Source organism: Desmodus rotundus, chromosome 2, assembly GCF_022682495.2.
Source record: "Desmodus rotundus isolate HL8 chromosome 2, HLdesRot8A.1, whole genome shotgun sequence".
NCBI classification, from domain to species: Eukaryota; Metazoa; Chordata; class Mammalia; order Chiroptera; family Phyllostomidae; genus Desmodus; species Desmodus rotundus.
Window position 1 is genome coordinate 70,886,369 of NC_071388.1, and position 25,300 is coordinate 70,911,668.

At 34.9% G+C, this 25,300-nt stretch overlaps 1 pseudogene; it reads left to right on the forward strand.

The window, feature by feature from the left end:
* The first annotated feature begins 17,519 nt into the window (after positions 1-17,519).
* On the forward strand, positions 17,520-18,172 carry LOC112302569 (large ribosomal subunit protein eL18 pseudogene; annotated as a pseudogene).
* Positions 18,173-25,300: the final 7,128 nt, after the last annotated feature.

Below are 25,300 nucleotides of genomic sequence, written 5' to 3' on the forward strand. Positions count from 1 at the left end.
CTGGCTTATTTCACTTAGCATAATTTTTTATATTTTTACAATTTATAAGAATGAATATGGAAATTAAGTTTTGCTGTAGGATTTTTATGCCTTTTATTGCAAAGTGTATTGTTTGGAAGACTTTCTTGTAGGTTAATAGTAAGCGAATAATGATGGAAAAGGAACCATCACCGTTAAAGGAAATAGAGCTATTTGCCTGAGTGCCCCCTTTCACACTACTGTAACTGACTGCAATGTGAGTGACATTGGTTTTCTTGTTCATGCTTAGAAGAAAAAGTCCATGGCCTTTTTTTTCTGATTTAAATCATATTTCAATAAGTAGCATGTAAATAAATTGCAACCTAATTTTCCTAATTAAAAAAATAGATTTAGTTGCTTGATATTAAAGATTCTCCCATTTTATCCACATAACTTGGGCCTAAAATAAAAACTGCATTACTTCACTTTTGGCGAAGGTCCAAAACCTTAGAGTCACTCATCACACTTAGCACTGAAAAGTAAACCTGATTGAAGTCTGCATGGCCATACTCTAAGTGAGTAACATTCTCTCTAGGGACTTGAATAATTCTCTTTAGGTTTTAATGCCAGTTATAATTCTGTCTCAATAGGATGTCCCGGAGCATAGATACATGGTGTCTTTAATCACACTTACCTTTAAAATACTAAGTGTATAAAATAATCCTCAATATATGTAAATAAATAATAATGGAGTACTGTGGATACACACACACACACACACACACAAGGAAGGAAAACCAAAACAAAACTTTTGGTAGATCAAGCATTTCCATTAGGAACCAACAAATGTGTTGGCTCAAAAACAGTAATAGAGTAATTTTCATTTTGCTAGCATAATAAAATGCTTAGAGCACAGAGGTTATAGAAAAGGACACAGAATTCAATCTGCTCCTCCTCAGTCATATAGCAAACAGGAACCTAGAGGCGTCGGTCTGAAAATGAGGAGATTCTATGCTAAGGAAAGAACATTTTCAAAATTCAATTTTCTAAGCAGAATCCTTATTTGTGTCTTTACCTTCAACTTTTTTGAGGAATAATTAAGAAATATAATTGTATATATCTTAAGTGCACACTGTGATGATTTGAGATATATATGTATATATATTAGAACGATTACCAAGATCAAGATAATTACTATTTCCATCGGCTTACATAGTTAGCTCTTTTGTCTGTGGTAAGAATGCTTAAGATCTACTCTCAGCAACTTTGAAGTGTACAATTCCATATTATTACCTATAGTCACTACGCTGTATAGTAGCTCAACAGAACTTACTTTTCTTGTAACTCAAAGATTATACCCTTTCATGTATACCTGCCCACCCCACCCTCATTCCCTGGCAACTGTTGTTTGTTTGGATTTTTTTTTAGATACACATACAAGTGATACCACATTAGATACCATATTGTATTTGTCTTTCTCTCTCTGACTAATTTCCTGTAGCATAATGTCTCCAGTTTCATCCATGTTGTCAAAATGGCAATATTTCCTTCTTTTTATGGCTGAGTAATATTCCATTATATGTTTATGCCAATTTTATTTGTTCATTCACATGTTAGAGGAAATTTAGATTGTTCTCATACTTTGGCAGTTGTGAACCTTATTTATGTTTTTATGTAGCTTTACTACAATTTTATTTTAAGGTTTAGAAAAAAACTAAACTAAAATAGTTCTTTTGTATATGTACTTCTAGCAGTCCACAATAAATGTGATAATAAATGTTTAAAATTAAAACTGTGAGACCTTTCCTGATAGCATGCATACATAGATCACATGGAAATGAACCTGGTTCTCAATCAGGGGCCATTTTGCCCCCTCGAAGACATCGCTGCTCAGGAGACACTTTCGGTTGTTTCAGCTTGTTGGTAGAGGTTTATACCAACATCTAGAAGTCAAGGGTGTTTCTAAACATTCTCCCATGCATAGAATAGCCCTGGAACCAAAGAATTAATGAGCCCATAATGTTTGTCGTGCTATGGTTGGGAAACCATGCAATAAGACTATTGCTTGAATATGCAACTTAATTTTATAACTTAAATCATTTAATGCTTTAATGATTTGAGACTATCAGTTGTTGAATTGTAATTCCAGGGTATATCTGGAATGTTAAAAAGTCATTATTTTCCTATATGTTTAGTATGTTAGTAGGTTTTGTGAGAACTAGTTATTCATAAAGAGCTGAATTTGAAGGCACCCAAACATCCAAAAGCCTTCATAAGTAAATCAGTGATGAGTGACTTTTCCCTGAGCTGAGCAGTTGAGGAATTCACTCACATTTCTAGAGAACTGATATATCTAGCTTAACCAACATTGTTTTCTTCATCACTTAAAATGCAATGTAATCTCATTGAAGAGTAGTGACACTGAGAAGCAAAGATAGCATACTTGTTACATTCTCCTTGTGTATTTAGAGAAACAAACACAGAATGTTTACTCTGCAGGAAACTTTAGAGATCATCTATTCTAATCCTCATATTTTATATATGGAGAGAATAATACTCAAAAAGGGGAAGTGTCAATCCAAGACTGCACAGCTAGTTAGGAATAAAACCAGATGGACTCTTACGTTATATATCACTATCAAAATGAGGTCATGATTTGATGACTCTGTAAAATTGAATCTATATATATTGAGATGTTATATTGAGATGATTTATAATGAATCTTGCTCAGCTGCAATAGTTTGGAATTGTCCTTCATGACTGACGTGACCTCTTTTGCCATCTAGATAAGATGGAACTTATGGCATAATGACTTTTTCCTTCTCTGGAACGTACTTTCTACATTCATACTGGAAACATCATTTTCAAGTTACAGTGTGCCATACACAGCATTCGGCGGTAAATCATGTTATGCCTTTGAAGTTGCATAAGCGTGTATCTGTATCTCAGAGAGATTAGGAGGTGAGTCTCTAAAAATTCATTCCTATCCAGAAATCCACTAATCTTTTACATTTTTATGAAAAAAGTCTGTCCTTGAACAAAAACTTACATATAGACTTACAGTTTTTTTTTCTTTCTTTTGCATTATTGTTGAAATGATTCTCTTGGGTTTTGTGACTTCTTCTTATTCGATTAGGATCATATGACCACATTTTTTTTCTTGTTTTAATTTTTACCTCAAATTCAAGACTACTGATTTTGTCTTTAAATGGAGATTATAAAATGAAGGGAAACTGCATCCATTTCTCTAAACAAGGGTATACAAAATCTGTACATCACATCAGTTTGAAGTGAAAAACTGCAGAAGTTTGAACTAGATATAAAAAGGTACTTTCAATTGAATTGAAATAATCATCACAATTTATTACCTCAACTTATCACCAGTTGATATAATTTTATATAATATTATGTTATCTACACTTTCATTGAGGCATTTTAGAAAATTGAAGCTTCATGGATAAGAAGCTTCAATAATACATATTGGTAAAATGAACTTTTCTATTATATATTCTCTACTTAAATATATATCAATAAGGTTTACTTTATAATCCAGTAATTAAAATTTCTTAAGAAAGATCCAATTGCTATGTTAATGCTACAGTGACCTAATATGATGATCCTACCTTTTATATATAAATATTTTGAAAGATTTTATGTATTTAATTTTTAGAGACATGGGAAGAAAGGGAGACAGAGAGGGAGAGAAACATGGATTGGTTCTGAACGTGCCTGACCAGAGTCCAAACCTGTAACCCAGGCATGTGCCCTGACTGAGAATTGAACCCGCAACCTTTTGCATTGTGGTATGATGCCCAACCAACTGAGCAACACTGATCACAATTCTTTAGCAAAGAATACGTTGTCATATCCTCAGCAGATTTTTAGGTTTTTTTTTTCTTTTATTGATTCTAGAGAGAGGGGAAGGGAGGGATAAAGAGAGGAAAAGACATCAATGTGAGAGAGAAACATCTGCCAATTGCCTCTTGTATGCATCCCAACAAGGGACCAAACCCTCAACCCAGGAATGTGCCCTGACCAGGAATTGAACCAGTGACCCTTGGGTTTGCAGGACAACACCAAACTGAGCCACACTAGCCAAAACTCCTCAGTAGATTTTATTGTTATTTTACAACTATCTCCTGGGTATAGATAATGTTAGAAGACAGTATTAATCATATAAAATACTATGATAATATGTAAAGTTGTTCTGACACGGTATCTTTTTAAGTAAGTATTGTAAGGTATTTCAAAGTTGGTACCATATCTGCATAATTATATTCAACAGAGAGGTTCTTAGCATGTCTTAGACATATCTTGAGGATTAAGAGTGTCAATATATAATACCCCTTTCTTTCCTTGTTGATTTAGAAACAATTTGAAAAATAAAGTGTGAGAGACTGCCAGGTAGATAGGAAACTTGTTATTAAAAACACATAGAGCCCTGGCTGGTGTGGCTCAGTGGATTGAGAACCAGACTGTGAAGCAAAGGGTCACCAGTTTGATTCCTAACCAGGACACATGCCTGGGTTGCAGGCCAGGTCCCCTGTAGGGGGCACACAAGAGGCAACCACACATTGATGTTTCTCTCCCTTTCTTTTTCCCTTCCTTCCCCTCTCTCTAAAAGTAAATAAATAAAATCTTTAAAAAAATACAGAAACTCTCTTTAGATTTGTGTCTGAAAGGGATTTACTATTCTTTCTTTGTTCCACATTACCTCATTCTCCTGTACTTGTAAATTCCTCAGAACCTCCCACCTCAGGGAAAAGACAAAGTAACTTGACTTTTCAAGACTACTATTGACTCTTTGGCATTGATGGGGGTAAATATAGAGCAAATAACCAGAAATTAAACTTTTCAAGGCTTTAATTCTACAAAGTCAAGAAAGTGAACTAGACAGTGAATGACAGTTTCTTCTCAGCCAACAGCAAGAGAGAAATAAAAGATAAGGAATGTAGCAAGGAGGGGTAGTCTAAACACAAGTGTATCTCCATCTGAAACTGTAATGTCAAAGAAAGGGACTGTTCTCACCAACATAATATTTTCTAATAAAAGGTATTTTTCTTGATAAGCTCTTCCCTGATAAGATATTTGAATCCTTCTGGTAGTGACTCAGTTTTCCATCCCTTCAAAATGAGGGGAAAATGTCAACATGTCCTCAGGGATTCTGTAGTTCTGCTGTTGGTAATCTATTTGGGAGGAATATGGAATTATATGGACAAGAGAAATTATGAAAATACAAGTTGATTATGAGGTAGAAAATATTTACAGTAAAGCACTCATTTTTCTTCTGTTTAACATTTATAAAAAGAATCAAGATTAGTCTTGATTAAAGATTTGCTTCTGTTTAGATCTTAAAATATTTTTTATTATTAACATTTGTGTTCTTCAACTATGCTAATGAAAAGTGCCAATATGGCCTGGCTTGGGTGGTTAGAGCATCAGACCAATATGCCAAGGTTGTAGGTTTGATCCCTGGTCAGGGAACATACAAGATACAACCAATGAATGAATAAATAAGTGGAAAAAGAAAAAGAAGTCTTTTCCCTCTGTTTTTCTCTCTGTGTGTCTCTCTCTCCCCCCACACCTCTCTCTAAAAAACAATAAATATAATTTTTTTTTAAATTGCCATTAGAAGCGTACTTTTGGGTTTTGGGAATTTTATCCTCAATTACCTAATGATTTTCACTGAGGTAAATTCAGATAGAATATAGAAGTTTGCAAATCACATCCTATATTTCTTTTCCTAAATTAGTGAGGCTAAATACATAGATACAAAAAGAAAACAAGAAGATAAATTTTAAAATTTATGTTTTATTCTAAGTAACTTTAGTAGTCTTAGTCATTTTAAAATTTTTATGATACATAATTATGATGTTAAACTATCTTAAAGAGAATAACTGATAGGCATTAATAATGTAGTAGAATATGGAATTCGTGGTTCACATTAATATTTCTCACTCATGTGTATTTGATAAAAATGTATGTATATTTATCCCACTGATAGAGAACTTGAGATATGACACAAAGAAACAAGTTTTAGACCAAGAAAATGTATGTTATTTCAGCTGTTTTAATGGGTTATATGTAGTGCTTTGAATTAAGAGAAAGATGAAAGGAGATATTTGTTTCTGTATATGCTGCAGAGGTCCATGTTGTCTAGATTTCAAGGCATCGGTTATATGACAAAACAAACGGGACGGGGGTGGGACTCGCTAGCCTTACATCATCACGATTCTACACTGTAATACCCTGGAGTCCTGAAGCAATCTCTAAATTAATCCACGAGATGTAGAAAACACAGAGAAGGAACATCTGTGAATTGCTGTTCATTCCGGGAGTGATCCCAGAGCCTTTGTTTGAATTCTTACTTGTTCAGAGGAGCTCCACACAAGGCTTTATGACCAGAGTTTGAGGATAAGGGAGACTTCTCTTCTGAATCCTAAGAGATGGTAATACAGTATTAGCATTCATTTTTTAGCTTACAAACATTGTATATAAATTAAAGAAAAACACAGAGATATGTTGCTGGAAGACAGAGTCTGTAGCCCTCCCTTATTCATGCTTTCACTTTCTACCAGTTTAATTATTTGTGATCAATGGTGGCACAAAAATATTCCACAAAGAATTCATAAATTAAAAAATTTCAACTGTATGTCATTCTGAGTAGAGTGATGAAATATCACGCCATTGCACTCTGCCCCACCTGGGATGCGAATCATCCTTCCGTCCAGTGTATCCAAACTGTACGGCTATCCACCCCTTAGTCACTTTAACAGCCCTGGGGTTACCAGCTTGGCTGTCCTGGTACTGCAGTGCTTGTGTGCTGGTAACCCGGCATCTACTTAGTCATGGCCCCAGCACTGTTCACATAACTTTTATTACTTATTGTTGTAATTGCTCTATTGTGTTGTTAGTGGTTGTTACTCTCTTACTGTGAATCATTTGTAAATTAATTTTTCATACATATATATGTATGTATAGGGAAAAGACAACATATGTAAAGGGTGTGGTACTATCTGAACTTGAGGCATCCACAGAGAGTCTTGGAAAAAAGATCCCCCAGATGCGGGGGACTACTGGATATGGATATTAATAAAATAAATTTGTTATTTATCTTTCAGTTTACATAAACATATTTGATATATAAACATAGACACTTGGTAGTGAACTTTGGTGATGAGAGTTCAATATAAATCCCAGGAAAAAGTGTTAGATGCTTTGAGAAATGAGTATCCATCCCTATCTCCTCTCCTCTCTCTCTCTCTCTCTCTCTCTCTCTCTCTCTCTCTCTCTCTCTCCCCCCCCCTCTCTCTGTCACCCACCACCCGTCTTGGCCAAGATGTATCTGTCATGCTTCTTCTCCAGACAGTGGAGGTTCTGTCTGACCAGGCTAAATAAGAGTAAGGTGACAAGGCCATGACCTTTTTAGAAAAGTCTGTCTGAAATCTCAAAAGACCTGCATACCAACATTGAATTTTCCTGCCTGTCCTCCTGATTTCTGCCACCACATTACTCAGGAGTGCTCTGTCACTTTGGAGCTGCTGATAATATACTAGGCTCTCAGACTTTTGTGTTGAATGCAAGTTCTCAGGAAACTATTGAAAGTGAAAAGGAAAAATACAGAGAAAATTAAAGACTAAAGGGAGTATGCTTTTGTTCTATAGCAATACACTTACTCTGTAAAGCAATGCATTTATCTATGCTTATGCTCTTTACTTCTATCCTATATTAACCTTATCTGATTTACGCCACTTTCTGCCAATATGACAAAAGAAGCACAAAGTTATAGTCACGTAGAGTATTTGCTTTACTATTACTCCACCTACTGGAATTGCCCTTTACTGACCACAAATTCTAGGACACACACTTAAACAAAAATGAAGAGAGAAAGGGAATTGGGATTATGTGTACACACTGATAAAACTACTTTCTTAGTATTGATTTATTCAATAAGTTTTAATTTGAAATTAATAATTTTATTGGAGCATGAGTTGAGGCTGTTCAGTAACATGATTTATTGTTTTACTCTTTATTATTTTAATGTTATCTCCCCTTTGAGTTCTAAACATATCATGTAAAAACAATGCTATTTTGATGCCAAAATGCTGCATGATGTGTCATTGCAATATGTATCATTTGCTTAGCAATCAGACCTGCATTCATTATAAAAATAAATGGAAATTAAATGTAAGCTCTCTGATGTTTCTTGAATGTATTCAAACAAAATAATTTTAGAGGAATACTGGATGAAATATTTTGTTCAATGCAGTCCTACATATCGAGATAATTAAAATAATTTTTGTTACAAATGCAGCGTAGAAGAATTTGAGTTACTACAAACCATTCATTCAAACTTAGTAAGTTTTCCAGATCATATAGATCAGAACGTGGAAATCCTCTATGTATAAAGATATTTACATTTATTTTTAGAAACATTTTACCTTATTTTCAATCTTCAAATACCTGAAGAATACAATATAATTTTATTATATTTAATTAGAATTTGGTTAGCACTAGGATTGTATGTGATATCTATATGGAGCACATCATTGAGTAGGTAACATATCCATGGACAGATATATTTTCAAAATTGTTAACTTAAAATAACATACTGACAAAATATTTTGGATATTGTCAGTTATTAGACTCATTATACTTTATGTCTTATTTTTATAAGATTCAAAATCAGCTGTTTTTATTTTTGAAGTAAATTTGAACGTGACTTCCACTCATGATAATGATTGATGAAACAAATTGACTGATACTTAACTAATGCTAAATTTCATGTGTATATACAAATGTGAATAAATATGACGTGTAGGGGCTTTATCAATACCCAGATTCACATTAACTTTTCTTGAATGTATATGAATAAAAACAACAGGAGAGACAACTTCATATCAATGTCTAATGTGGTTTGGGACATTTTTCAGTATATTTCATTAACTAATGACAATACAGAGGCTGCTGACTCTATTTACAAATTATTATATAATAAATCTTGAATTAATATGTCAATTTTCATATTCAAAAAGGTAAAATATTTATTTTAAGTTAGTCACAGACTAACTTAAAAGATGGATTTTGTGTGTGTGTGCAATCATTTACAAGTATCATTGGAACGTGGCAAAAATCAGATTGTGTTGCTTTTAGTGGAAAATACCCTTGTCTGAGCACAAAATAAGATGAAGTTCTTTTCTTCTACAGCACAATAAAAGCATGTATTAGCTGCAAGTGAATCAACACAGCTGGTTGCTAGCATCACAATTAGGGATGCACTGGTTTGGATAAAATAAGAACTGGCCTGAATCTCTGCCCAAAGCCTGAACTGAAATGACCCTGAAATAAGTAAAATAGTTTGTCAACTACTTTTTTGCCTTGCTCTTGCTTCAATGCCCTGTTTTTTTAAATGAAAGTTTGGGGGTATCTATATCAATTAGTTTAAATAAGGAAGTTGTAAAAATACAATTAATCAAACAAACATACAAGAATACAAAACATATGCCAATATTATATTGCCCAAATTTAAAATCCCAAATTGAGTAAAAATAAATTTTATTTATTTTAAGTAAATTCCTTTGGGGTCTTTTTCTCAAGTAAACATGGGAAGATTTTGGGTTTACTAATAAATGCAAAATTGAATATTTAATTTTCCACAAGATTTTTTTTATCCTCACCCAAGGACATTTTTATCATTGTTTTTGGAAACAGGGGAAGGGAGAGAGAAAACAATCAATGAGAGAAAGAAGCATCAGTTGGTTGCCTCCCGAATGTACCTGATCCAGGAACCATATACACCCTGACCAGGAATCCGCCTGCAACCCTTTGGCTACAGGACAATGCCCTAAAAAAACTGAGCCACACCAGCCAGGGCAATTTTCCCCAAGATTTTTGAGGAATATCTTATTTCATGTCAGTGTATATCTTAAGTTGTTTTATGTTTCTATAATTATAATAGCTCTGTCCTGATGGGTCATTTTCTGAATAAACCAAGTAAATGTGTAGCTATCCATTCTGCAATACAGGTTACAGTACAGGAAAGAATATTAATCAAAAAGAATGTGTTTCAAGTATGCACCTTATTATCAGAAATTGAGATGTCAAAGTAAAACTAATATTAGAGTTACAGATAAGCACTGCAGAGGAACTATAACTCCCAAATATCCTTGAATTCTCAGTAAAATGCAGATATCACTATTAATGTTTTCATGCTGACACTGGCATTACATTTCTCTTAAGCTGGGCTCAGTAATAAATCATAAACTAGCTCATAACAGTTTAGTGTTTTTCCACCTCCTAACTAATATCTCAGAGTAGACTGATATGATTTAAAGCCAATCGGCTGTTACTGATAATGCAGTTTAAAAAAAAGTGAATATAGAGAACATGTAAGGGGTGTATTATTTGCTGGAACACAGCAGGCTGGAAAAGCAGAACACCTCTGTATGTGGAAGGTGGCCAGCATTGTTCTAGAATGGAAAATGAAGAAATGAAAAAAGGAAAAAAGGTTAATGAAGAAAAATGGAAATAGAGGAGCAAGTTTGGGCAGAAGGAAGCAAAGAGACTAAGAAGGAAAAAACAGAAAAAGGAAAGGAGAATTGTGAAGGACAGAGGAAGAGAAGGAAAAGAAAACAGGTGGAAAGGTGATAAGAGGAAAGAAAAAGGCAGAGTGAAGAGTGATGAATAAGAAGCAAAAAGTAAGGGAGAAGAAAGAACAAGGGAGGAATAAATTGGAAGAGGGAGTAGAAGGTAGTAGTTACTCACTGGCTTCCTTTACATTTTGTTAATGTCTTTATGAGGCTGAGAAAGAAGGCTGCTCTGAAGCCTGCTCTGAGGGAGGCCTCTCTGCTCCTCACACTTTGGGTCCCAGGCAGGTAGGGCAGGCAGCCCTCAGAAGCTGCTTCATGGGCACTGACACAGAGAGATCGCTGTGTGGAGATGCTTTCAATATTCTCTTTAACTTCTGCCCTTGTTTTATTTTGTGTGAATAGTAATCTCAAACTTTGTGACAAATGAAATAGAATATTGTTGAAATAATAGGTATTGCAAATACTACATAACAAACATTAATTCAAGTACTATGTTTTAAAAATATTTTTAAAGATTTTATTTATTTTATTTTATTTTTTTAAAGGAGAAGGGAGGGAGAAGGAGAGGGAAAGAAACTATATGTGTGGTTACATCTCACGCGCCCCCTATGGGGGACCTGGCCCACAACCCAGGCGTGTGCCCTGACAGGGAATTGAATGAGCAGGCCAGCACTGAATCCACTGAGCCACATCAGCCAGGGTGCAAGTACTATCTTCATTTCAGAAGATAATTTTTTTGCTTATTATTTTTTTTTTTACTATTTATAAGAAGTCTTGTCCTAAGGAATTGACATAAAATATTATTGTGGTCTTCCGTCTTTTAGAAAAAAATAAACTCTTTAATTCATCAGCCTTTCTTCAAAACTCATCGTCACATGGCTTGGAACTTACTCTACTGTGATACTATGATATAATAAGAAATATACAGGGTCCGGCAGGAGTAACACCTGCTTGGGTGTGGTTGGTAGGGTAATAATATGGGTGTGATAATTTATAGTTTTAATTTGAACATTTCACCTAAAATGTCATACGGCGTGCTTGAGTGTGATATTGTTCTGTTAGAGAATTACATGCTTATGATTTTGTAGTAAAAGATTTTGTAATAAAAAAGGGGCATTATTTGTGCTGGGCCCTGTATATAATTTGGGCTTTCTCCAGGCTCCTGGCCAGAGTTCCTAAAACCCTCGTAATTCCCTAAGTGATTCTTAACTATAATTTTTTAAAATTTCCTAAGAGCAATAGGACTGTCTTTTGTTATAATATTTGGCTTTTGTCCGCAGTTCCTGAAACAGCTCCCAAGGAACACAGGTGAAAGGGTCACCTTTTGTTATTCATGACAAACCCCTTTCACTACACCTGGCTTTATGTTAATGAAGTGACTTCAGAAAGTCCCTGAGTAGGAGGGGCTTTTTGCCAGGAGAATCAGCCAATGTTATCAGAGGATTAGAATTATTATCCCTAACCTCCGACTTCCAGGGTAGGGAGAGGGTCTGGAGGTTGAATTAATAACTAATAGTTAATGATTTAATCAGTCTTGCCTAGGTAATGATGCCTCCATATAAACAGTAACTAAAGGGGTTTGGAGAGCTTCTGGGTTGATAAATACAGAAAACTACCAGGAAGGTGATCACCCACATTGGGTGTGGAATCCCTATCCCTTCCCTACACCTTGTCCTAGGTGTCTCTTCATCTGGCTGTTTGTTTATTTCCCTTAAGACATCCTTTGTAGTAAATCAGTAACAGTAAGTACAGTGCTTTCCTGAGTTCTGCGAGAGCTACTGTAGCAGATTTTTAAACCTGAGGGGAGTCATGGGAACCCCCAATTTCTAGTGGGTTGGTGAGAAGTTCAGGTGACTACCTGAAATCTGCTATTGGTGTTTGAAGTGGGGGTGGGGGCAGTCCTTGTGGTATCGTCACTAGCTCCAGGCATTGTGTCAGAACTGAGGATGCTTAGTCACAGGGAACTGGAGAATTTCTTGTCTGGAAGCTGCATTTAAAAAGTAGATAGAAATGGTGAAATTAATTTTACTAATCCATTTTATTTGTCCGATATATCCGAGATGTTATCCTTTCAACATGGAATTTGCAGAAAATTATTAATGAAATATTTTGCTTTGTTTAAAACTAAGACATTGAAATTTGGAATGTTATCCATACTTACAGCACGTCTCCATGCAGGTCTCCCAGGCTCCTGTCCATCAGACCCCTGGTACTGTTGATTCCTCACTGGACAGTGAAGCTCCAGTGTTAGGTTATACACCGTGCATGACATGGTTTCTTGAGCAATGTGGAGGTTCATTTTAAAAGAAAATATATTCTCAGGAGTCTCCCACTGTGGGAAAATTTTAGATTTGTTTAATTTTATATTAATTATAATGTTAAATACATGCACACATGAATCTAGTGATATATTTCCCAAGCTTATAGCTCATATATATTTTAAGATCTACACAGATGTATTCTCATAAAAATACAAATGCTAATAATCAACATAAATTTTATATTATGAATAACACTTGCTTAAACTTTATATTTGAAACATGAATTAAAATTTGGCTTGTCTGAGCATGTTCTTTTGAGTTCAACATGTCACATGTTAACTTAAACTATACAAAACCGTTCACAGTATACCATATAGAAATATTATTTGTTCCTTAAAGGCAAGAATAGACTTTTTCTTTTCCTTTTTTTTTTTGGTTTCTACATATAAATGAGATTATATGATAGTACTTGTGTTTCTCTGTCTGACATATTTCACTGTTTCACTTAGCATAATGCCCTCAAGGTTTATGCACATTGTTACAACTGGCAAGATTTTATTTATTTTTATGGCTGAATAAAATATTCCATTGTGTATATATAATATCACATTTTTTTTACTTATTTATCAATGGACCCTTAGATTCTTTCCATATCTTAGCTATCATAAATAATGCTGCAATGAACATGGGGTTGCATATATCTTTTTGAATTCGTGTTTTGTTTTCTTTCGATAAATTGATTTTTCCACATTGAGTCACCATTAGTCTTTTATATAATCTGCAAATTAAAATAGTTCATTGTGGTGTCAGTGTGATTTTGAAAATATATTCAAATAATGAATTCCTTTGTAGTTCTTAGTTAGAGGATAGTCATTCAGATAGTCCAGATATACAGAGCATTTTAAATGCTCTCAAAATGAAAATAGAATATTCTTTTTTTATTTGTTTGTTTTTCTTTTCTTATTGTTGTTCAATTACAGTTGCCCCCATTACCCCCCCATTGTTTTTGTCTGCCCTACCCATGCCCACCTCCCACATTCAACCCTACCCCCCAACTGTTGTCTTTGTCCTTGGGTCCTTTATACATGTTCCTTAATGATTCTTGATAAATATAATAGAGAACCTGTGAATTCTCTGTAACTTAGCTTACAGATGATACTGTTTGAAATGTTGCTGTTGTCACATTAGAAAGTTTTTGTGATATCTAAAAGGTAGTGGGGAATTATTTGAAGTCCCTGAGGACTTATAAAGTCAGCCTCAGATTTTAAAAAGAGAAGTGCTTGTGAATGTACATAGATGTTGCACATGTGTGTAAGAAGTATGATTCTAAACTCATAAGATTTTTGATTGAAGAACATAAGAGTTTAACTATTTTTATTCACTCTGAAAAAAGTAAACATGGTTAAAATATTATTATTCAAAACATTTTTTGATATTTTTTAAATTACCTTAAGAATGACTTAAGAGTTGCATAAGCAAATCACTTCCATTATTTGATAATCCCCTAACTTTTACTACTCATTTATGCCCAAAGGTGAAACTGCTCTGTCACTGACTATGTTCAACAGAGCAGTAAAGTCTTTGTCCTAAGTGGGGTACAACAGCTGACCTTTCAACAAGACCTGTTTGAACTGCATGGGTTAACTTATACTCAGTATTTTTTTTTTTTCAGCAAATACAGTTAGCCCTTTGTATCTGCTGGTTTTGCATCTGCAGATTCAACAAACTGTGGATCAAAAACAGTATTTTTTGTATTCACAACTGTGGTTTCCCAACCATGAATTGAAAATACTGCTTTTGATTTATGATTGGTTAAATTCATGGATGCGAAGGGCTGACTATAGTTAAGATTTGGGGGAGTTATGTGTTTTATGCAAAAAAACCCATTATATGTAGATTATCAACTTTGTGGGGGTCAGTACTCCTAACCCCTGATTTTTCAAGGACAACTGTACAGTTTTCTACCTTCAGTTGGTTGAACCCACAGATTAAAAACACACAGATACTAAGGGCCAACTGCAGTTAAGTTTTGGGGGAGTGAAAAGTTTTACATGGATTTTAAATTGCACAGAAGTTGACACCTCTAACCCCAGCATTGTTCAGGGTCAACAATACTCACAATATTCACTTAAATGTATACAAACTGAAGCACTTGTTTTTTCTATGCAGACACAGTTTGATAGCCATGATTTGAGTTTCTTTTATTTCTGCTTTTGTATGTAATAACTTAGTAGTAGCCCTTTTTTCAAATATCTGAATCTTACTATTTTAAAAAGTCTGTTATCAACTCTACCCTTTATAATCATATATATATATATATATATACATTTGTGTGTGTATATATACACATATGCATACATATATTATTTGTTTATAAAAATAGATGTCTGGAAAACAAGTTATTAGTACCTCTTATAGTGACTTCTTTTGCTAACTAACTAAGATATAAGGTAAATTTGCAGTCTTTGTGTGTGTGTGTATATGTGAGCATGATTTTAATTTGGTGTGCATCCATTCAGAAATAAAATAGTAATCTTTGTTGGTTTTTAGAAATTATAGAAACATATATGTGGTTAAATAATGAGATATTGAAAAATTCAGTCTTCGTGATAAAATGCTGATAATTACAAAAATCATAATTCCCTGGACATTATATGGATTAAACATTTACAACTAAAAGAATTTCCTTGGTCAGGTATTTCTCAAAAGCCACACCCAGCTTAAGAAAATAAAAGTGATTACAAAATGATCAATGTACAAACAAATAAACATAGTCATCCAAGTGTGGTTTATGAACTTTTGATTTCTTAGTATAGCAGTTTGTGTTTTACAAAAAAAAAAAAAAAAAGTGTTTGATGCTCAGATAACTTTAGGAAATCATGAGTTAAACCCATTTAAAGAGATTGATACTGAATTTCTCCATGTATACCACATAATAATTTCCTTCATGACTTTCTGATAGGAGGTACCAGCCTACAGAGTTACAACAAAGATTTTTACCAAGGTACTATTTTATTTTTCTTTAAGATCCTATATCTACATCAATAAGAAACAAAATTTTTTATGTCTAATTTTTGTTAGAGTTTTGCAGTCAGATGTTGTTAGGAATATTTACTGCCTAGATAGTAGATTTTCATCAATGTTTACACAAATTTTTGTTTTCATGCCAATGCAATGACAAATAGAAAATTAGATTAAAGTTGATTATTTTGAAATATTTATATTTTATTTTATAAATTATTATACAAACTCATGTGCAACTATCATTACATAATGACCCAAAAATAAACATGAAGTCCTCAGCAAAATATCTAACCTCAATGATAAAATTAGTCTATTTGTCATTGATTGAGAAAATTATTTCTTGGGATTTTAAATGATTGATTTTAATAAATAGAACTGTTGATAATAATATGATCATTTTATTGTATTTTTTTCAATAAATAGGTTTATAGTTTTCTTTAGGTTGTTTTTCTAAAGCACCTATTTTGTTTGCCCTTTAATGTAGTTCAAAAAATTTGTCTTGGGTCTGATAGAAATGGATCATTCCTCCATTCATTCAAAAAGTATTTATGTAAAATCTCCTATTTCCAAGTATATTCTAGATGCTGAGCATAGAATAAAAGAGAATCCTGATATTATAAAAGGTTACTTTTATAGATTATAGTCAATAAAGAAATATGAAAATAAAAAATCTAATATTATGCTGATGAGTGCTCCACAGAAAAACAAAGCACAGAAGAGAACTAGGAAGTGCCAGGGGCAGGGCAGGTTTGCAGTATTAAATCAGGTGGCCAAGGTAGTTATTGGTCAGAAGGTAGAATTTGAACAAAATGCTAGACTACATAAGAAAACAAGCATTCATATGTGTATGTGGTGGGAGAATATTCCAGATGGAGGAAAAAGGAACTACAAAGGCACTCAGTAGGGAATTTGTCTATTGTGTTTGATAAGTAGTAGGGCATGGACTGAATGAGAAGAATAGTAGGCAATGAGGTCAGAAAAGTAAAAAAAAAAAAAAAAAAGAAAGAAAAAGAAAAACAGATTATGTAGGACTCTCTAGGTCATTTTAAGAACTTTTGCTTTTATTGTAAGTGAGGTGGGGAACAATTGGGGGTTTGGGGCAGAGAAATAACACAATCTAATCTATTTTTAAAGAACACTCAACTGTGTTGTGAATAGGCAGTTGGGGAGAAAAGAGAAGCAAGAAGATAAATTGGAAGCTATTGCAATAATCCAAGTAGATAATAAAAGTAGTGTGAACAAAGGTGTTTATGGTAGAGATTGTGTGAAATGTTGAATTTCTGAGCATATCTGAAAGTAGAGGCAATAACAGTTTCTGATCAATGGACTGTGGAAGTGACAACAGTTTTTTTGCTTAATAAAGACAGGAGGAGATGGTGGAAGGGCAAGTGTAAGAAAACGGTGAGACTTCTAAATGGAAACACTGACTGGTAACTGCAGTGTTTTGTATGGAGTTCAGAAGAGAAGTCTGAATTAGGGGTGTATTTCCGGGAATTGTCATCATGGAAATGGGAGGTAAATCAATGGAACGGAATGAGATTTCCAAGGAAGTGAGTGAAGACAGAACAAAAAAGGAACAAGGACTTATCCCTAAGGCCCTCCAAGTTGAAAAGAAAAGAGAATTAAGAAATTTAGCAAGAAGGATATGGGAAAGAAATAGGCAGTAAAATAAGAGGAAACTAGGGGAATGATCTGGAAGCAAAGTCAAGAGCATGTCAAGATAGGCCAAGTCACTCTTTCCAGACCTGGGGGATCAGGAGGCACCATCAAGGGAGTGAACATTGGCCACAACAAAGATGGAAAGGTTTGGTGCAAGGAGTCCAAGTGCCAGGACATCTTCTGCAATATGTTGGTAGAGCTGCACAGGTTTCTGGCCATAAGAACCAACTCTACCTTTAATCAAGTGATGCCAAAAAGGTTGTTCTTGAGTTGCACCAACTGGCCACCTCTGTCCCTTTCCCAGGTGATCAGGAAGATGAAACTTCCTAGTCATGAGGGCAAAACCTCAGTGGTTGTAGGGACTATAACTGGTGATGTGCGTGTCCAGGAGGTGCCCAAACTGAAGATGTGTGCACCTCAGTGTGAGCAACCTGCCTGAAGCCACATCCTCAAGGTTGAGGACAAGATCCTCACCTTCACCCAGCTATCAATGGACGCCCCCACGGGCTGTGGCTTGGTCTGGCGCTCTGATCCTGCAAAGGCCTAGGGGTTCACAGGCATTTTGGTAAGGCCCAGGAAACCCCTCACAGCCACACCAAATCCTGTGTGCACTCCCTGGGCTGGAAGTTCTAGTATGCCAGAGGCCAACTGGTCAGCCACAGCTGCAAAAAACTAACATAGAAAATATAGTCACTAATATTGTAATAACTGTGTGGTGCCAGGTGGGTACTGTAAATATCAGGGGAAATACTTAGTCAAGTATATGACTGTCTCACTACTATGTTGTATACCTGAAAATAACACACAATATTATTCCATGTAAACTATAAAAAATTGACAGATATGTCAATTCCCTTGCCAATGATACCTCAGACAAGGGTTTGATCTCGAAAATATATAAATAACTCACATGACTCCACTCCAAGAAGACAAACAACCCAATTAAAAAATAGGCAAAAGTCTTGAATTCTCCAAGGAGGACATACAAAGGGTCCAGAGACATATGAAAAGATGCTCAGCTTCATTAGCCATCAGAGAGATGAAATTAAAACCACAATGAGGTACCACTTCACACTGGTCAGAATGGCCATCATAAACAAAGCAACAAACACCAAGTGTTGGAGAGGATGTAGAGAAAAGGGAACCCTAGTACACTGTTGGTGGGATTGCAGACTAGTGCAGCCACTATGGAAAACAGTATGGAATTTCCTCAGAAAACTAGAAATGGAACTGCCTTTTGACTGAGCAATTACACTGCTGGGATTATACCCTGAGAACCTTGACACACCAGTCCAAAAGAGCCTCTGCACCCCAATGTTCATAGGAGCACAATTTACAATAGCCAAGTGCTGAAAGCAACTGAACTGCCCACCAGCAAATGAATTGATCAAAAAACTGTGGTACATTTACACAATGGAATACTACACAGCAGAAAGAAAGAAGGAGCTCCTACCCTTTGTGACAGTATGGATGGAACTGGAGAGCATTATGCTAAGTGAAATAAGCCAGATGGTGAAAGACAAATACCATATTGTTGGGAACCTCCCTGCCTGGTTTCAGAGGCTGTAACACTCCATGGTTAAGGCTGAGTCAGAGTTGGGACCATAAGCCATTAAGGAGACAAAACTTATCTCCCTGGCAGGGGTGCCATCTCTGCCCACTTCACCCTGCTTGGCCCTGAGCTTGATCAGTTAGCCAATGACGGGTAAGAGTGCCATCTCTGCCCACTTCACCCTGCTTGGCCCTGAGCTTGATCAGTTAGCCAATGACGGGTAAGAATCCTCAAGGGAGGATCAACCTAAGATAGGCTCTGGTCACCAGGAATAAACTCGCAAGGAAGGCCTCGGGGGGGGGGGCTGTGAAAACAGGGGGTGATGGACCCTCGCCCCTTGGCTTTGAAATAGCCTGAGTCCTCATTCTGTCTGCAAGAAGTCTCCTAATCTCTTGGCTGCCTTACTTCCCTTGCCTGACTTAAGCCTAAAGCAATAACAGAGGGCAGTGCAGTCCTGTGCTGGGAGGGGTGGATTCCCTGGGGAATCAGGCCCACGAAAAATACATATTTTTCTGTGAAACCTACTTAATTTGTACCCTTAGCTTAAAAGATAAGGGTCCAGACCTGAGATGAGTCTGGCGCCTAAAGATTTATGGCCCTCTAACTAATTGGCTATAACTTAGAATAAGCCCTCAAAGTTCTCTGTAAATCATGTATTGTTTAACCCTTACTGCCTAACAACGATTGATGAGCTTTATAAGTATTCCTGTGCAAATGAACCTAATAAAAGCCCATGGAGGGAAAGGCTCTGGGCCCTTCTCCTTTGAGAGAAGCAGCCACCTCTCCTCCCCAAGCAGATCATGTCTTGGTAGACTTATTCTTCATCCATGGCGGATGGGGGGGGCTGCGTCAAAGCCCCCCAACACCATATGATCTCACCTTTAAGTGGAACCTAATCAACAACAACAAAAAAACAAGCAAGCAAAATATAACCAGAGACATTGAAATTAAGAATAATCTGACAGTAACCAGAGGGGAGGTAGAAGTGGGTAGTGGTGGGGAAAGGGTGAAGGGTTTACAGGAACAACTATAAAGGACACATGGATAAAACCAAGGGGGGTGGAAGCAAGGGAGGGAGGTGGGGATGGCTGGGGTCGGGGGGAGTGGTGGGGAGAAAAGGCAGACAATTGTACTTGAACAACAATAAAAAATAAAAGTTAAAAAAGAACATTAAAAAAGAAATGTCAATTCCTATGGCAAAAACATGAGCTATATAATAAAAAGATTTATTTCTAGGTCCAAGATAAAAAGGAAAGAAACAAGTTACCCCAGCTCCTTCTTTGTTATTAAAAGAGACTTTTGGATGTTGACAGATTAAAAAAAAAAGATAGGCTAAGTCAGATGAGAACTGAGCATTCACCTTTATCACTGACTTTGATAAGGGCAATATTGAGTAAAGTGGTAGGGATGACAGTCTGAAAGCAGTGAGTTTAAGAGAAAATGGGATAAGGGAGGAAAGTGAGAAATAGGGAATTAAACATTGAAATGTTTATTGTAAAACAGCAGGGAAACAAGGTATTGTCAAAGAGAGCTATGAAATTTGTATGTTGATTTTATTGATTTTATTTTTTAAAGAATGGAGATATTACCATTAGAAATGCTGAAGCTGTGTCCATGTGTGGATGAGAAAGAATATAATATGGTGCATATGAGAAGATGCTCTTAGAACATAAGTCAGCCATAGTAACAGGAGGGAAGGAACATGGGGCAGGTAGAGTGGTTGAGCTGGTGGAAGCTGATTGCTCCTTTTTTCTCCATCAAAAGGAAAACGAGGTTATCAGCTCAGAATAAGGACTGGGGAGATAAAGGTGTGAAGAGAAAAAAGAAAATAGCTTTCTGGGAGCCTGGCATACTAACTGGTTTTAGGGAAATGCATTTGATTTCTTGGCAACACTAATGAGCACACTTGATGTTAATGATTATGAACTAAAAGTCAGACTAGTCACCATGGTAGGCTATTTCTCTAGCCATGTTCATCTATGTGGGTAGGTGTGGAATAAGCAGGGATTTTTATTTAAATAGAGGGGAGGTTTTTGATAAGTGGCTATGGTAAGGAATGAAAAATGCTGAGACTCAAAGGATGCTGATCAATTTCACACATATAAAAGTAATTGATTTAGTAACTATTTATTCTAATTTTATTATTCTTTAAATAATATTGGTGGTTAAAATACAACCCTGTAAAGGTATTTAAGGTAGAATAAGCAAACTCACATTAAAACACACTTCAATTCCATGTCCCAGAAGTAGCCACTATAAATAGTTTTGTGTCTATCCTTCTAGACATTTTCTATGAATATATAAACAGATGGATTTATTTAAACCAAATATTGCTTCACACCATTAATATAGTTCTGGTACTTAACTTTTTTTCACTCACAATATATCACAGACATACTTCTACATTGGTTCTTAGAAATCTATCTCATTCTACAACTACATAATATGCTATTATATTGCTGAGCCATAATTTATTTTAATAATCACTTTTTACTTTAGGTTATTTCCAGCTTTTGCTATTATGAATAATGCAAAATGAACATCTTTATCTACAGAAGTTGATTAGTTCTTGAATTATTCCTCTAATGTAGATTACTAGAGGAAGGAACGCTTACTCAAAAAGTATGTACTCTTTCATAGTTTCTACTAAATGATAGCCACAAAGAACATAGCAGTTTATTCCTCTTCCAAGTTCTCATCGACACTAGATATGAAAAATACTCACAAAATTATGAGGAGTTGAATATCCCTTTTCATTTTATACTTACTAACTATGAAGTATTTTAAATATACAGGAAATTATATACAAATGTAGATACTGATGAGATTAAAACCATTTTACTATTTAGCTATTGTTTCGGGTCTCTGTTTCATTTTATTTCACTTATGAAATAGACTTTCTATGTGAATCTTAACTATTACCCTATATTATCTTTTTCCCCACCACAGATAAATATTATTCTGAAGTTTTCTGTTTACCATATTACATATTTTACAGTTACCTTTTTATTTTTTCTCTTTACTAGTTTTATTTATTTTTTAACATTAGTAATTTTATTTATTATGTTTTTATTGTTCTTTAAGTACATTTGTCTTCATTTTTAAACCACCGTAAGGGGAAGAATTCGTGTTTGGTTCACTTTGAATTCCTAAGTAAGATGAGAATGGCACACTGTAGCATCTCAAAAATAATTGTCAAATGAATAATGAATGAATCAATAAGTATATATATTTATCATTCATGCTATTTTCCTTTACCATAAAGAAAAATATAGATAAAATTTAATTATGTATATTAAAAATTTATATAAATGGAATCACACTATGTATTCTTTGCAAATTGATTTTTGACTCAATATTTTGCTTTTGAGACATAATCATGTAAATATATTTTAATCTAATTCATTCACATATATTTTTATGTTACATTATCTATTTTCGTTAGGATGATCTATTTATTCCCTTACTAAGGGACAGTTAGGTTATTTTCATTTAGGTTGTTACTCACTTTTTCACTTGTGTGTGCAATTACCACAAATAAGATCAATTTCCAAGCCATGGGTTGTATGAGTGTGTGTATATGTATGTTTAAAATTATACTAGCATTACTAAATTATTCAAGATAACTATATCAACTTACATGACTCCAGAATGCCTGTTTCTCTACACCTTCACTAACTTTTCTTATTCCAATTAGACCAAACTGATGAGAGAGATATTGCACATAATTATTACTATTCTATTCCACATTTGCCTGATTACAGTAAGATGGAGAGTCTTTGAAATTAGTATCGGCCATTTGGATACCCTCCTCTGCTTAGGGGCCTGTTTATATCTCTCCCCTCACCAATTGTTTCCTTTTTCTTATTAGTCATACATGTATCACATATAGTAAATACACATATATATTCAGGGTACTAACACACTATAAATAAATATAAAACTTAGTCTTTACTGGTGATATCACTTTTGGTGCAAAATTATTAATTTTTTCTTTACAGTTTTATTTTTTAATCAATCTTTTTACATTCATCTAAAAGTTTTATGTGTTTTAGTGCACATTTAGTTTTGATAAAAATAAATCTTCCATATATTTTTTTTGCAAACAGTTGAAGTAGAAAATATAACTTCATCACAAAGGCAGTAAAATTACATGTAGTAACATTTTTGCTGATATATCTCTTGGGCAATGGAAATAAAGAGAAAAATAATCAAATGAGACTACATCAAATTAAAAAGTTGCTGCATGGCTGAAAGGGAACCAAGTATATGGGAGAACATGCTTGCTAATTATACATCAGACAAGAGTTTGATCTCCAAAATATATAAAGAACTCACATGACTCAATTCCAGGAAGACAGACAATCCAATTTAAAAAATGGGCCAAGGACATACAGAGGGCCCAGAGACATATGAAAGGATGCTCAGCATCACTAGCCATCAGAGAGATGCAAATTAAAACCACATTGAGATACCATTTCACACTGGTCAGAATGGCAATCATTAACAAATCAACAAACAACAAGTGCTGGCGAGGTTGTGGAGAAAAGGGAACCCTAGTGCACTGTTGGTGGGAATGCACACTGGTGTAACCACTATGAAAAACAATATGGAATTTCCTCAAAAAATTAAAAATGGAACTGCTTCTTGATCCAGTGATTCTATTGCTGGGAATATACCCTAAGAATCCCAAAACACCAATTCAAGAGAATTATGCACTCCTATGTTCACAGAAGTGCTATATACATTAGCCAAGTGTTGGAAACAGCCCAAGTGCCCATCAGCAGATGAGTGGATTAAAAAACTGTGGTACATTTACACAATGGAATACTACATAACAAAAAGAAAGAAGGATTTCCTATCCTTTGCAACAGCATGGATGGAATTGGAGATTTTTATGCTAGGTAAAATATGCCAGTTGGTAAAAAACAAATACCATACGATCTCACTTATAAGAGGAATCTAATGAACAAAATAAACTAACAAGCAAAACAGAACCAGAGACATGGAAACAGGGGATAGACTGACAGCTGCCAGAGGAAAAGGGGAATGAGGGGAATGGTGGGAAGAGGAAAGGATCATCCAAAGAACATGGACATGGACAATGGTGTAGGAATTAACTATGGGAGTGGGGAGTGGGCTGGGTGAAGGAGGGCAAAGGGGGAAATATTGGGACAACTGTAATAGAATAAACAAGAATAATAAAAAGAACTTTGAAAAAAATTTAAAAAGTCTAACTTCATCTATCCTGTATAGATAGCTAATTGTCTCAGAATACTCACTAATGGTCTATTTTTTCTTACATGATTTGAAATGCTCATGACATAGTACACAAAGCACCACCTATTATGGTATCAGTTGCATGTTGCTGCAGCAGCACTTTAATGTAACTTTAGTGGTTTAAAAGAATATGAACTTACTGCCTCACAGTTCTGGATGTCAGAGGTTACAAATCAGTTTCACTGCACTCAATTCAAGGGGGATGGCATGCTGGGTCCTTCTGGAGATTCTGAGGGAAAAGTCCCTTTCCTTGACTTTGTAGCTTTTGTCATTGCCTGCATTCTTTGGCTGGTGGCCTCTGCATCACCAGAGCCCATGACTTCAGTCTCTACTTCCATCATCATGTCACCTTCTCTTCTGTAGTAAAGCATCCTTCTGCCTCTCTCTTACAAAGACCCTCTGGTAACATCTAGGGCCCACCTGGATAACCCAGGATCCTTACCCCATATGAAGATCCCTTTGGCCATATAAAGGAACATTCACTGGTTTCAGAAGTTAGCACTTAAATATCTTTGAGGCCATTTTTCAGCCTACCCCAGTGACTTTAATAACATTTTTTAATAAGAAAAGAATGTTGAATATTATGAAATAGTTTTCCCTCATCTGTTGAGATAACTCTGTTTCTCTCAAAGATTTTAAAATATTTATAATCTTTAAAATCTTATATTCTTCAAATTATTTTGACAGTGATTATTTGCTAACATTTTAATTAAAATGTTAAATTTTGAACTTATACTTTAAGTAAAAGGCACCTGTAATTTTTCTATGTATTTATCTACTTTTTATACCAAGGTTATAATTATTTGGGTATATTTCTTTTTTTCTCCTAACATTAATTTTTCTCCTAATGCTAGTTTTAATAGCTGTTTTCAAGAGACTTTAAGATACTTTCTTGTAAAATGGCTGGACCCAGATATTTTTGAAATGCATAATGTGGAAGGTGAATAAATAGAGGTGAACATTGTTACCAATTTGAT